The following is a 10,783-nucleotide window of genomic DNA, read 5'->3' on the forward strand; positions in this document are numbered from 1 at the left end:
TCGTTCAGATGCACGAAAAACTTGGTCCCTGATTAATGAGTTCCGTGGAACTAGCACGCGCCACTCTATCGACGATACGATGAAGCAAAATTTTGGCGGTAATTTATGTCATGTTGTAGAAAATTTCAACGCTTTCTTTGCTACTTTTTCTGGAAAGGCGAGAGATCCACCAACTCCTATTGGTAACACTGTCAGCTCCTCTGCGTTGCTTTTCCCACTCCAAGGGACGGATCTGCACTCGATCTTGTTTAGCTTTAAACCAAGCAAGTCGCCTGGAATTGACAACATTCGTCTCTCCGATCTTCGCAGAAATTATGTCAGTCTCAAAGCGGTCCTTCTTTTTATGTTAAACGGCTTTATTGAGGCTAAATCGATTCCCGACGACCTTAAAACATCAATAGTGCGTCCTCTATACAAAGGTGGTGCCAAAAATAACATCGAGAATTATCGACCGATTTCTATTCTACCGATAATCGCGCAGATACTCGAAAAGCATGTGTTTCAGGTAATGACGTCTTTTTTAGATAAATTTAATATATTGTCACCTACTCAGTTTGGATTCGTGCTAGCGAAGGGCACACAGCCCCTTCTGGAAGAGTTTTCTGATTATCTTTACTCTGGTTTTGATAACAACGTTGTCACGTCAACACTATTCTTGGACGTATCTAAAGCGTTCGACACCGTTAGTCACTCGTTACTTTTACGTAAACTTCACAGCATAGGCTTCCGTGGCACTTTTTTTTCTTTTTTTGAGAGCTATTTTGACAATCGCTCCCAGCTGGTATTTGCTGGAGGTTTTCAAAGCTCACGAACCAAACTAAAAGCAGGTGTACCACAAGGTTCAATTTTGTCACCACTTTTGTTTAACATCTTTGTCAATGACATCGCCAGCTATGTACCAGGATGCAAGATCTATCAGTATGCAGATGACACTGTAATCATGTCCCAACATATTAATTACGTAGACTCGATTCGCCAGTTACAGCACCATGCGACTGCGGTCATGGACTGGTTTGAGAAAAACCTAATCGCTATCAATGTAAAGAAAACAAAACTAATGTGTTTCTACAATCCACATAAAACAATCAATCTCAGCGTTCCTTTTATTTTACACTCATCTGCTTGTAATCAGTGCGCCTGTGTCCCCTTAGAGTACGCTAGTAGTGTTAAGTACCTTGGTATTTTTTTCGATAGTGGCCTAAAATGGCATGCCCATTTAGCATATATTTGCAAAAAATTAAGGAGCGCCAGCTGCATCTTATATAGATCCAAATGTCTCATGCCTCTTTCTGTTCGTAAGGTTATTGCTCATACTCTAGGGTACAGTATCCTTCGGTATGGCATAACAGCTTTTGGTAATTGTTCCGTTTTCTGGAGAGCTAGAATTGACAGCATCCTTAAAGCAATCCTAAAGAGTGTCTCCTATAACATGCAAATACCCGAGGACACCACTCTTTTCGACCTTCTTCAACTGCCTGACTTTCACACCCTCTATGTTCACACAGTTATTTTGCGACATTTCTGGAGCTCTGAATTCAAAACTTTAAGCTCTTCATCTCGTGCCCTCCGACACGTGCAGCCTTTCCAAATACCTCTTGTGCATACCCGATACGGTGAAAGTACGCGAGCATATTACGTTCCAAAGCTTTTCTCACAGCTGCCACCCGAGCTTCTAGGCCTTACCTCGCTCCGTAAACTTAAGAGATCACTTAGAAGTATGAGTTTTTGATGATCTCTGTTTTACTTTGTTTAGTGTTTTCCAGTGTGTGTTTCACTTGTTTAGCCTGGACGTCCTGGACAATCGCTCGTTGGACGCCGTGTACTGAAATTTCGTTTTTCGCCTGAATATTTTTTCTTTTTCTTTTACACATCAGGCACGACACTTTGGTCTTCGTGATTATCGTTATTTTTTATATTAAGCTCTTTTAAACCTTATCTATGTACTTGAATCAGTATTTGGAGGCGTGATTTTGTGTGTTGCATGCACCCAACTGCTGACTTTGACTTTGGGACATTCTAAGGACGTGTGTATGTCAATCTGTCTTATTTCCTTTTGCAATGTTTAAAGTGTTAATTTTAGGGTAGCATCACACAAGCCTTGTTTTGGCTTTGATGCGCCCGTCACGCAAACAGTGTTGTGCTCCATATAATAAATGTATTATTATTATTATTATTATTATTATTGATCGAGGTGCATGTGTGCTCCCTTTCAGTGAGGCGGGTTTATAAGCGGTGCAACAGCACACCTTCGAATGGGGCGCATCAGTGTTCCCTTTTATTTCATTGGGGATAGGAAGAGGTGTAGACGTACACCATTTATCTGTCTTCCCTCCGATTGAGATTTGTGTAAAAAAGGTGTACATGTGCACCACACCAACGGGTGTACCCATACCCCCCAAAGAGTGTAGTATATGTGAGAAGCACTTACACCCCCTATGGGAGTACCCAACTACACTCTTTTTTTAGAGTGTAGAGGTGCCCGTGCAGTCGCGTCTACTCTGTTCACCCTAAGCTGAGACTAGAAGCTCCGCCTTCAGCGCGAGCTCGCAGGCTTCTGCACTGCTTTGGTTGCGCGTGCCTGCGTGTTCACACTTGTGTTAGCAAACGCAGAAAGCTCGCCTTGAAGGCGGAGCTTCTAGTCTCAGCTTTAGGGTGAACAGAGTTTACACCTTTTCTACAAGGGCGCAGCCCTCTTGAATGTCGTCACTTGTGGTGTGTGGTAAAACATTCTTTTAATAGACAGTTTTAGTATAGCGTTGCTGGACCTTACGTACGCAATACGTAATAGTATAGCGCAGGGCCGTAACCAGGGGGGGGGATCGGGGGTTCTGACCCCCCCCCCCCCCCCCGAAATGTTTTTCTGGGTACGGCCCTGGTCGGTGCACTTGCAGCCAGCCGATTTTAATCTCCACCTCTGCGCACGCGCAGTGGCGGCGGTCGGCTACCGGATACCAAACCGGGACCGGTTCTCCGGTTTGCTGCAACTCTCCATTATATACCACCGATGCACATGATTCATAGGCGAAAATAAGACAATAGACACTTTCAAAATGGCCGCCGTTGCCCCCAAAACCCCCCCCGAAATTTTTTTCTGGGTACGGCCCTGGTATAGCGTACGCTAAAGCTCGGACCGAATTCAGTTGTGCGTTACGTTTTCGAGTGAACAGGTGAACACCGCGCATGATCTTGGTTAAATTTGCTAGAGTCGTAGAATTCCGCGTGCTTATAGCGCAACCATGCACCTGGAAAGAAATATTGAAAAAGAAAAAGTGTCCAATCATTTTATTTCAGATTAAACCAAGCCACAGCTGCCTCGTGAAGCGCGCTTTTCTGCAGGGTACAGAGGCTACGAGTACGAGCGCGTAGCCAAATTCAATCACGGAGCCTCCGTCAGTCGTCCCGTGGATACGGCACCTTTTATCAATGCTCGCGGAATGAAATTCATGACCCTGATGTCCAGTGCATAGCGAGAACTTCGGGGATTTCTTTTAGAGTCGTTCGCCCGTCGGCGATGAACTGTGGAAATAGGCTTAGCGTTGAGCAGATCGCAGCGTCGACGCACACTGCGAGCTGCGAACATTTCCACTGTGCACTCCTTCAGCTGCAGGGCGACCTGATTCGACCGCGGTAGGTCCCAGAAAGAATCGCCGAGCTGAACACCACGGAATTTCACGTAACACAGAACTTGGAAAACACCACTTCACCCTTGCTGCGCCAGTCGAGGCAACCGCCATCTTGAAACTGGCGCTCTCGTTGGGTCCGAGATATCTCGAGAGCGTCCCGCAATTAAGGCCCGCTAGCCAGCAACGCAAAATCCCCAACGTAGCGTGCGTACGCAATACGCTAGCCCTTCTATTGCGTTCTGCGGATGCGCACTCACGACCCGCTATCTCCTTGCGTACGCAAAGCTATAGCGTACGGTCCACTAAAACTGTCTAATCTCTCCACGTCGCTGGAAGGTGTTTACGAAAAATGCGTGATAGTCACAGATTCTTGTTTTGTCCCACCGATATTTTCTCGCATATTCCAGGTTGAAATGTCTTATTATTTGTTCGTCCCGCATACCAGATACGGAACCCACGTGACTAAAAACGACAGGGAACAAAAAAAAAAAAAAACGCCGCTCAAAGCTGTTGCCGCACGCTCTTCACTTCTTCAGAGATGCCCTGAGGCCTCAGCACGCTCGCTCACGTTGCACACGTACAATAAATGCGAAATAAAAATAGAATTAGAAAAAACCCGAAAGAAAACAATTATTAGCATTTTGATAAAACTCTAAATGCGGTGCACTATGGCACTATGCTTTTTTTTTTTTACGATTTATTAGCGCTCGTGAGCAGATGCTGAAAGATGTTTATACACCGCTTCTATGTTTACAGTCACAGTCCAGGGGCCTTAAACTAGTCAAACACAAAGCTCGAACCAAAAGTTCGCTGAGCGCGCCGATTGGATGTCGGCGAAAAAAGCGCGAAGTCATCTTCGTGATATGCCAATCGGTGCGCTCCGTCAACTTCGGCCCCAACTTTGACGAGTTAAAGTCCGAGACTTGTATGATGTTTCGTCGGTTCGAAAAGTGAGCAAAACACCCGTGACGCGCACGAACACTGAAAATCGCACCGGCCAAAAGCTTTTTGTTTACAAAATGCTGGGCTGCGAAGATCGCACTGCTGAGCATGCGATCTTCGCAACGCAGCGGCAAATGGCACCACGGCCAGAAGTATCTACCCAAGACCACGACTTGTGAATAATCTGACGCTACTCATTACATGCTCGCATCTAAAGGCTGAACTCAGTGGAGTAAAGATGAACAGCAAAATTCGCGTTGTAAAATTTTGATGATAATGATGATGTAAACTTTTATTTGAATATGGAAACATCCGAAGATGGGTGGGGCCCCTGGTCCAGGGCTCCAGTGCTGGCCGCTGCTGCCTTGGCCCGCTCAACCAGACTACACTCTAAGAAAAAGTGAGCCCGGGCCCCCTCGTCATCGCGCGTTTTGACGGCTGTAACTACCCCACAGGCTTACTTAACTACTGGGCTCGAGCCATTGAGAGTTAGCACCCTGTTGGCAGGTGACAAGCATGGGGTAGTCACGTTTTATAAATTCTTGAATTGAACATTCAAGTGCATGCAGTCGTTCAATAGTAAAAGTCACTTCAAAAATCTCAAAAAGTACTTGAAACTTGTTTTCTTTGTGCGTTGGTTATCATTTATTCAAATTTGAACCGGTCGAAACAAGCGTGTGGCTCAGTTCGCCTAAACTGGCAGAAAACAAACAAGTACAGGCAACCTTGGTAGGCACCTGCTAAAACCCGATTTAGATAAAAAGTATCGCGGTTGTCCTTTTTGGTTCCGTCGCGGGTTTTACCATGTACAGCAGTAAACAGCTGGCAGCTGGCGTCGTGCTCGAGGAATTTAACCAAATCTCTAGAAAAGCACAGGAAGCTACGCACAGGCGTGAGTTGACTTGAATGTTTGCCGGACGAGATACTCTCGTCGTCTTTTATTGTGCGGTTCAGTAAAGAGCGTGCTCTCAATAAAGGTGTGATCGGTCAGTTCTGCGTGCAGATCAGTTGCAACTGGCCTCCTCGGTTCCGCCGAACTTGCGCGCCTGTCGTACCCAATTTTTTTGGTTTCAAGTGCAGTGAAGTATGAAGCATTGAACACCACGACTGAGGCCGGACAGGACGAACGTACACAGATATCTGGGATCATGTCCGTGTATTTCACTATTTCTCTGTCTCGAGGTACATGATTCGCCTTCTCCGGTTCATTTGGCACATTTCATCGAGCATAGAGCGGGCGATCCAGACACCCGTGTTTCCGGCCTCAGTTGACGCATTGCCTTCTGTATTTTTGCAGTCTGCGGTCATATCGCCCAAACGGTGCCTATCAGGGTTTCAAGCGATCATCAACGCCCTTCGAGATTAGCTCCTGAGGGACTGCCAAGACTACGTTGCAGTTTCCGGTGACATCAGCTTTCCGGAACAAGAGCCTACAAAAGGAAGCTCTCGCCGTGGGTCCTTCCATTGCAGCGGGCGATCCAGACACGCGTGTTTTCGGCCTCAGTTGACGCATTGCCTTCTGTATTTTTGCAGTCTGTGGTCATATCGCCCAAACGGTGCCTATCAGGGTTTCAAGCGATCATCAACGCCCTTCGAGATTAGCTCCTGAGGGACTGCCAAGACTACGTTGCAGTTTCCGGTGACATCAGCTTTCCGGAACAAGAGCCTACAAAAGGAAGCTCTCGCCGTGGGTCCTTTCATTGCAGCGGGCGATCCAGACACGCGTGTTTTCGGCCTCAGTTGACGCATTGCCTTCTGTATTTTTGCAGTCTGCGGTCATATCGCCCAAACGGTGCCTATCAGGGTTTCAAGCGATCATCAACGCCCTTCGAGATTAGCTCCTGAGGGACTGCTAAGACTACGTTGCAGTTTCCGGTGACATCAGCTTTCCGGAACAAGAGCCTACAAAAGGAAGCTCTCGCCGTGGGTCCTTCCATTGCAGCGGGCGATCCAGACACGCGTGTTTTCGGCCTCAGTTGACGCATTGCCTTCTGTATTTTTGCAGGTGGGTAGTGTTGCTGCATTTCTTCTCTTTTGTGGTTGTCTGGATCGCCCGGCTGTATTTTTGGCTGTGTTGGTTTGCTGTATCGCTAGTTGTTTGGTTGTTAGCACCGAGTAATGGGTGAAAAACAGCCTGGAACTGTGAAGGAGCTCGCTAAGCTTTTCTTCGAATTTTCAGCAAAGCTGGATGAGATGAATACAAGCTTAAGCCGGGAAATGAATGTAATGAATACGAACTTGGGCAAAAAAATGGAGGAGATAAATCGGTCAATGACTTTTATGAACAAAAGTTTTGAAGATTTCAAGGTAGATCTAGCCACCACTCTTAAGGAGGTAAAAGAACTAAGGGTGGAACAGCAAACTCTTAAGGACGAAAATAGGAAGCTTACTGAAGAACTTACCTCTGTAAAGAGAGAGCTGGTGGAACTAAAACAGTACAGTAGAGCTAACAACCTCGAAGTCAAAGGATTTCCACAAAACGCAAACGAGGTTCTTGATGCGCTCGTCGTTGAACTTGGTACCCGTGTCGGAGCTCAGCTATGTCCGTCTGACATTGATACTGTTCACCGTGTGCCTTCAAAAACCAATGGCGTGCAAAATGTAGTTGTGAGATTTGTACGACGTAGCGTTCGGGACCAAGTCGTGCAAAAGGCAAAGAAACATAGGCTCACGAGTGCTGACCTTGGTTTTCATGGTACTGAGCCTATCTTTGTGCATGAGCATTTGTGTCTCGAAAATAAGATCTTACTGAGCAAAACGATTCGTTGCAAAAAAGAAAAAAGATGAAAGTTTGCCTGGGTTTCTCAAGGAAAAAATTTCATGCGAAAAAATGAAAACAGTGACGCTCTTCAGATAACCTGTGATAGTGACCTTTCCAGTGTAGCGTAGACGGTTATCTGTCTCGAAACGGCATTTACTTTTATTTGTTTTTTATTCATGGCTCAGCACGTTTTCACGCCACTTGAATTGTGTGAGTTTCTAGACGATAAACGTACCGTTTCTGATACGTACTTTCATATGAATGCGAGATCAATAAAAAATAAACACGATGAATTGAATACATTGTTTGGCGAAATCGGACCACATTTAACTGTTATCATGTTTTCCGAAACGTGGTACAGGAGTAGTTCGGACTATTATATTTTACCGGACTATAATCATCTTTGCATGGATAGATGCGATCGAAGAGGTGGTGGCGTTGCCATGTTGCTGAAAAAACATATGGGTTATGAAGTATTAAAACAATTTTCTAAAATAACCGAATGGTATGAAGCTTTGACAGTGATTGTAAACAATGTACTATTCTCAGTTGTCTATCGCCCTCCGGGTGCAAGTTCAGCGGCTTTCCTTGAGTTTTTCGAAGGTTTATGCGGGTTTATTATTGATAATAACTACAAGTCTTATATTGCTGGTGATTTTAACATCGATGTCCTTAGTCAGAACAACCTGAAATCACCCTTTACTAATCAATTTCAGTATTGTGGTTTTTCAAACGTTATTACAAAGCCTACTAGAGTGACTAGTACCTCAGTTTCCCTTCTCGACTTATTTATTACGAACTGTGAACATTCCGTACTTTCTGCCGGTGTCATTTCATCAGATATCACTGATCACCTTCCAATTTTTATAACTGTGCAAAAACAGTGTGCTAGCAAACTTGTCACTAGCTCAACGCTCAACATGTATCAGCCAATTTCACAACGTCAGCTGAACGCGTTTAGGTATGAAATTGAGCGCACAAATTGGAGCTTCATTTTGGAAATTCAGTCGGTAAACCAGGCCTATAACACTTTTTTGGACACTTACATCGGCATATATAATAAGCATTTCCCATTCAAAATCTTAAAACCATCGAAGCATTCTCGCAAACCTTGGGTTACACCTAAACTTCTAACTATGATTCGCACAAAAAATAATTTATACGGGAGGTTTTTGAAATCTAGGGATAATGTTGCACTCGAAGTGTTTAAGAAGTACAGGAATCAGCTGACAGCCATGTTGAAACAAGCAAAAAAGCAATATTATGTTCATATGTTTAGTGTTTACGATATGCGGAGAGCCGATATAATCTGGCGCAAGCTAAGATGCGTAGTTAATTATAAACCACAAACTGCCACCCCGCTCGAACTTAATATAAACAATACTCGTGTTTCAGAGTCAGATATGACAAACGCGTTTAATGAACATTTTGTAAAGTCTTCGACCTCTTCAGTCTCCACACCCCTTGCAGTAACGCAATTGAATATATGCCCGTACCTTTACCAAATTCTATATTTTTATTCCCCACTGATATTACTGAAGTACAAAATATATTCATGAGTTTGAAAAACAGTAATAGTCTTGATGCCTATAATATGCAAATAAAACCAGCCAAATTTGTTCTAGATATTCTAGCGCAATATTTAACCCATATTTTCAACCTCGCATTTGAGACTGGTGAGTTCCCTGCCAAAATGCAGCTAGCCAAAGTGAGCGTTTTACATAAAGGAGGAGAGTTAGGCAATATTAATAATTTTAGACCCATTTCTATACTTCCAGTGTTTTCCAAACCGCTTGAATAACTAATTTCTGTGAGAATTACCTCGCATCTTGAAAAATACAGTTTAATAACTGAGTCTCAATTTGGTTTCCGTCAAAATCGTTCTACCGAATTTGCTTTATTAAAACAGAAGGAATTGATATTAAAAGCACTAGACAATCGCTTATTAACAATTGGAATTTTTCTAGACTTTTCTAAAGCTTTCGACACAATAAATCATGACATACTTCTTGCAAAATTAACATGTTTTGGAATTCGAGGTAACACGTTAAAGTTATTAAAATCATATTTGCAGCATAGAACTCAATTTGTAGTTATATCTAACTTTAAGTCGCATATTCTAAATATAACCAGTGGCGTTCCCCAAGGTAGTATATTAGGCCCATTACTTTTTACTATTTATATAAATGACATTGTTAACGTAAATCGCGACCCTGACATCGAGTTTATTATCTATGCCGATGATACTAGTATTTTTTTTCCTGGGCGAGATATTAATACACTTGCAGCCAAATGTAACAACTTGCTTGATAAAATCAATAGATGGACGACGAGCAATCTGCTAAAACTAAATTCACAAAAAACCAAGGCCATCATATTCAGCAGTTCCAATATTCCAGTTGTGATCTCAAGCCCCGTGGTTTTAAACAACGAAGAAATTGAATTTGTAGATAAAATTAAAACTTTGGGTATCTGGTTTACTAAAACTATGTCCTGGACCGCACATGTTGATTTTATTCTATCCAAATTATCAAAAACAGTTGGATTACTCATAAAATTTAAGTCGTTGTTACCTCAATCTGTAAAGCTTTTACTTTATAACTCATTGGTATATTCGCAGTTTAATTATTGTCACCTTGTGTGGGGCAATACGACAAAAGCAAACATGAACAAGCTGTTTATTTTACAAAAGAAAGCTGTGCGCGCTATCGCTAATTGTTCATATTATCACCATACGGAATATTTGTTTTCTTCGTTAAAAATTAAACCAATTCAAAATATCTATGAATATAAGCTTTTAGTCACGTATAAGAAATCATTGCTGATTACAGATAGCTTTTTTATGCGTCTATGTAGTCTTGTCCCATTCACTTCACCATATCAACTTAGACCAAAAGAAAAATGGTTTGTTGCACCATCACGCACGTTGTATTTTAATCAAACATTAAATTACCAGTTAACTACTCTATTAAATTACTTATTTACCAAAGAAATTGATATCGATGAGCTGACACTGACTGAGGTACGAAAATGTTTTTGATTTTCTTTTTCTTTGTATTGAAAAGTCCCGTATGTGTATAATTATATTTATATCTATTTTTCTTAGCCGTATGTGTGTAATTATATTTATATGTATTTTTTTTTTTTCGCCTGCTGTAAGAGGGGGCTCGGACCTTCGTCAAGCTGCAGTTGCAGCTTTTTGTCCATGTCCCCTGTTTTCGTCTCCGAAACGAAATAAAGAGATTTATTATTATTATTATACTGGATAAAAAAAATGCTTCAAACAAGGCCGGTTCAGACACTAGCGTTTGACAGCGTTGCGTCAAGAACCGAAAGCCACTCACCGGCACGTCTGTGCTTCGTATCAAGCGTGGAATCCAATTCAAGGAATCATCTTGGCACGCGATATAAGCAGCAGGGATGTCCTGACTTCTTGCTGCCGCAACGCAGTCAGACG

The 10,783-nt window shown here is 43.0% G+C and overlaps 1 pseudogene; it reads left to right on the forward strand.

The window, feature by feature from the left end:
- Nucleotides 1-6,683: 6,683 nt before the first annotated feature.
- LOC120841974 lies at nt 6,684-7,997 on the forward strand (annotated as a pseudogene).
- Nucleotides 7,998-10,783: the final 2,786 nt, after the last annotated feature.

The sequence above is a fragment of the Ixodes scapularis genome, unplaced genomic scaffold, assembly GCF_016920785.2.
Source record: "Ixodes scapularis isolate PalLabHiFi unplaced genomic scaffold, ASM1692078v2 PGA_scaffold3__209_contigs__length_174095766, whole genome shotgun sequence".
NCBI lineage: Eukaryota > Metazoa > Arthropoda > Arachnida > Ixodida > Ixodidae > Ixodes > Ixodes scapularis.